Consider the following 5,008-nt stretch of genomic DNA (forward strand, 5'->3'; position numbering starts at 1 on the left):
GTTCTCTCTTCTCTTTCCCTTCTCTCAGCCAGGAGGCCGTCTCCTGTCCCGTCTTGCCCTTCAGAGGAGTTGGACTGTCTGAATTCCATCAGTTTCTCCCTGTCCCACTCCTTCTGCTGTCAGATGGATTTATTTCTTTTTTAAACAGTGAACATTGGAAATGAGACTGTGGGGTGTGGTTTTTGTTTTTGTTTTTGTTTTTGTTTTTCCCTTGTTGGGTTTTGGAGCAACCTCATGTCCCCTTCCCAGGGAGCTTCCTTATTTACCTCTTAGAACTCAAATGGATGGGAGGTAGAGCACTGTATCTCAGCATGCTTTCTTTTCTGATGCGATTACATAGTGAGGCTTGAATGCCATCGGGGCAGATGAGCTTCTGTACTTCTACCATGTTCAACTGTACTTTCTTCTGTCATCTCGGTCTTTTTTTTACTTTTCCTCTCCCCTTCCTCATGCCTCTTTCTTGCTGGCCTCTTTTTCTTTGCCTTTCTCAGATTATCCTTCCAGGTTTTCGTAATAAATTTATATTTTGTAAAAGGATTTTGTTGTACCAGGTTTTGCATCTTCACTGAATCTGACTGGCTTTCGTTTTCCTCTCCAAAATCAAGTTTTGTTCTCACCATCTTTCCCCATCGTATCCAGTCACTGTTTTGGTTTTGGCACCATCAATATCAAATGTACAAACGGTTCTTGCTAACCAACACCAGGTATATCTGATGTTCAGATGAGTTCCAATAAAAATAATTTTTTTTTCAAGAGGTGTCCTTTCTTGGGTGCGGGAGGGTTTCCAAGCAAGCTCACACTCCGTGGAGCCCAGCATTGTTCGAGCCCTTTTATTGGCCAGAGGTCTGCTACCTCATTAGCGGGTCGTCTTTAGCCACATTTGGAATCCACACTTGGAGGGTTTGGGCAGGAAACTGATCTGGTCTGGAGTGAGAACCGGAACTCAGGTAGCCCTGCTTTTCTGAGGCACTGAGTCTGGTGAGGACACAGGCTGGAGGCGAGACGCTTGAGGCCTGCTTCCTCCCCTGTGTGATGAGAATGATGCTTCCATGGGAGGTGAGCGTGAGGAGGTGCTAGGACGTCTTGAGGGCCAGGTGCTGGAATCCTGAGGAGCAGCTGTAGTTTACCTCACTTTTGGACTCTTCAGAAGGTTCTTCCAAGGGGTTCCTGGGGGTCTTCCAGCTCCTTTCCAGTTAGTTTTTCTAATCTTAGTGTACTTGGAGAAAGAGGTCTTTTTCTTTCTTTCTTTCTTTTTTTTCCTTCAGAACCAGGGATTGAACTCAGGTCTTTGTGTTTGCCAGGCAAGTACTTATTCCACTGAGCCATCTCCCTGGCCCCTTTTTCTTTTTTAAAATGTAAGTAATTTGTTGGAAGGTGAGGGGAAAGAGGAAAGAGCTGGCAGACCACCATTCTAGATAAGCAGGGAGTACTCAAATGGGACTCTTCCTAGACAGTTTTGCTTACATAAAGGACTTTTAAAAAATACTCCATGGAGGGGCCAGGGAGATGGCTCAGTAGGATAAGCGCTTCTCTGGCAAGCACAAGGGTCTGAGTTCAATCCCCGATTCTGCCAAAAAAAAGACTCCATGGAGACACAGAGCTGGAGCAGGGGAGAGAGGGTTTCCTAACCCTCAGGCCCTTCACTCCACTTGCCTCTAGACCAGGGCTGTCCAGCATGTAGCTGCTGGCTATGTGCTGTTGCCCTGCCCTGGGGAGGTGGCTAGGTCAAACTCTGCTGCAAGAGTAAACTCAAACCAGACCTTGAAACTTACGACTAAAAGGATGTAAATTAGTTCAATAACTTTTATATGTTTGTTGAAATATTTTGGGTATATTGCGTTAAATAAAAATACTGTTTAAGCTCACCTGTTTCTTTTTACTTTTTTAAAATGGTCACTAGAAAATACCAGACCAGCCCTGTGGTTTGTGGTCATGGCTCACACTGTCCATCTGTTGGGCAGCACTGCCTGACCACAAGGACTGACAGTTGGGCCCATGCTTCCTCCACTTGCACGGACTGTCTCGGCATGGCTGGGGCCCAGCTGATCCGTGGCCGGCCTGGGCATGGGTTTGCTCAGAGAGCTCTCATCTCCATGGCGTGGAGAGGTGCTTGTGTGTCAGACTGCTGGGAGTGTGCTGCCCAGGCCAAGGTGGCTGCTCTGGTGTCCTGGCAGGTGCCGAATTAATGTAATCTGTGCTGCCCTGTAGGGCCACTAGATGTTGCTCTGCGATCCCTGAACGAACAAAGACTTCAGGAAGCAGGACTTAGCCCAGCTCTATTTGAAACCTTTTATGGGAGCTGTGGCTGGCTGCATTCTTGGTTTACCTTCCTTAGGGTAGCAAGGGAAGTGGGCTATGCAGAACAGGACTTCCTGCAGTGTTGCACAGGTGCCCCAGCCCAGCAGGGCAGCTCACAAGCAGCTGGCCCTTAGGCAGCTAGAGACATGCTGGAGGGTAAAGCAGGCTGGCTGCCTGATAGGACCGGAAATTGGAGATCTTCCCTGCAGTTTTCTGGTGAACAGGGTTGCAAAGAAAACAGCTTGGGTCATTCAGCTGACTCTGCCTTCAGGGTCCTGATTTCTGCAGTTTTAGGCAGACCTGCCCTTTTTCTCTGAAATTGCAGTTGTCGCAGTGATGGGAAGTGGAGGTAGGGAGGTGGTGGGGTAAGTGAGCAGAACTGTGCCATCTTGAAACAGGCTTAACAGGCACAGCCCAGAGTGGGTAGGGTTTCTCGACAACCTTCCCTTAGTCCTAGCAAGTAGGCCATCTCATTCCTGCTCTTTGCTTCAGACAAATGTGAGGAGGTTGGCATTGGTTTGTAGAGAGCTCTCTCTCTCTCTCTCTCTCTCTCTCTCTCTCTCTCTCTCTCTCACTCTCACTCTCACTGTCGCTTGCTCTCTCTCTTTGGAGACAAGGTCTCACTATGCAGTGCAGGGTGGCCTTGAACTCATGGCAATCATCCTGCCTCAGTCTCCTGAGTGCCAGGATTACAGGTGTGTGCCACCACTCCTGGTTTATAGAGAGCTTTTTGGAGGAGCTAGGGATTGGCTGCCTGAACAAAGGTAAGGCGACATGAGTTTGGCTGGAAAAGGCCTGTGTAAATGTGTGTTGCTTTGGTTGAGAGTGGTGGGAAGGAGCGTGGTATTGCCCACCCTAAACTCAAATAGCTAGAGCTGAAATTTGGTTACAGGTGACAGTGGGTGGGCCCAGGCTTGCTAAGGCATGGATTCCAGGTTTAGGATCTGGCTGTAATTTGGGAAACGGAAAGCGTAATTGCTTAACAGGAGACATCTGTGGCCAGCTCAAGATGGGCCTCTACACTAGGGGCTGAGGAAGAGGCCAGCATTCAGCTTTCCTTAGGAACAGGAGATGTCCAGCCGTGGGACCTGGAGAGCCTAGATTACTGCATACTTCTTGAAATGAGGTAAGGGGAGGGTGAGGACAGCTCCATTTGCAGAGCAGGTTGGCTTGTGTATGTGGTTGCGATAGAGTTTATCTCCACCAGCACTCAGGAGGTGAAGTGGACCTGTGAGAGGTAGCTGAGTCATGGAGGCTCCACCTTCATGAAGGCTTTAATATACTTCTCGCCAGAGTGGGCGGTTGTCTTCAGAGGGGTTCTTATCAAGCCTGGCACCTGCCCCCCTTCCACGCGTGCACGCTTGCACTTTCTCCTTTGCTGTGAGTGAAGTCCTTACCTGAGCACATCCTGCTGTGGGGTCTAGGTGGTGCCCCCTGCAAACTGAGCAAAATACATCTGTGTTCTTTATAGATTGCCCCGGGTCGGGTATTGTGTTCTGGGAACACAAACTAGACTAAGCTGTAGCGCGGACATTCAGAAGACGCTGGCGGAGGGCTGTGGAGAAGGCAGCCCTTGGGAGCAGAGCAGTGCCTGTTCCACTTGATGGTGAGCACAGCCCATAAAGACTTTCAGTTGTAACGGCTGACAGAACTTTCTGGGTAGTAAAGAAACTAGCACTTCGGGATTCTGGGGAAGGTCGATCGGGTATACCGCACTCCTTTTCTGTGCCACCCGGCACGGCTGGCAGAACTGGTGTAAGTCGACAGCTTAGCGGGCAGGCGCCGTCAGGAATTGGGTGTGAGCCCCTTCGCCAGAGTGCTGTCTCATTTCAGGGCGAGAGATCATAATCTGGATTAAGATGTGGTTTGTGTTTCCCGCTTACCAGGTGTGTGGTCAGGTTTGAATCTATCTCCAGAACCAAACTAAAAGGAATGAATAACAAATGAAACGTGGCCTTTGTGAAAGATCTGGATTTGTGTCTGTGAGACGAGTGGAACCAGAATTGCACTGGTATGTTTTCAAATTGCATATATTTATAATGGAAAACATAAATCAAGAGGAGGAGGAGCTGGTTGGAGACAGCTGCTCCAGGTTTTAACAGAGCAAGAGGGTGTGGAAGTTTCCAGGTCTCCCTGCTGGGTTTTGGACAGTAGGGCTCAGGTCCTGTCTGGTGTGGGGATGCCGGTTTATTGGTGGAGTGGCCCAAGCTGTCCGTGCCTTTCCGGCCTGGTTTACGAGCCGTACCCCAGCTGCGGCGTTGATATGGAATAAGGGGACCCGTGCGCAACGAGGCTGGCGGCGGCCGAGACGCCCCCATCCCCGGCCGGCAGCTGGGACGCGGCGGCGGGAACAAAGACAGCACGTGGCGGGGCGGGGCGGGGTCGGCCCAACCCTCGCCCCCTCCCCCCGGCGCTTCCCACAGCCGGCGAGCTGGGCCGCGCGGGCGCCAGGGACACCCGCTACCCGGCAGCCGCGGAGCAGTGCGGAAGGGGGCGGCGCCGCGGGGCGGGGCGGGGCGGGACAGGCGCTGTCCGTGCCGCCGCCGCCGCCCGTTCCGGCTCCTAGATGGGGCTCGGCGACTAGAGGCGCCTCCAGCTCGCGGCCGCATCTCCCGCACCGTGCACGGTTCGCACTGAGGACGCGGCAGCCGCGGTTCCCGGAGAGACCAGGCCCTCCGGGGCTGTTGCGCGCGCCCAAGCGGGGCGCCTC

The sequence above is a fragment of the Octodon degus genome, unplaced genomic scaffold, assembly GCF_000260255.1.
Source record: "Octodon degus isolate 3935 unplaced genomic scaffold, OctDeg1.0 scaffold00072, whole genome shotgun sequence".
Classification (NCBI taxonomy): Eukaryota; Metazoa; Chordata; class Mammalia; order Rodentia; family Octodontidae; genus Octodon; species Octodon degus.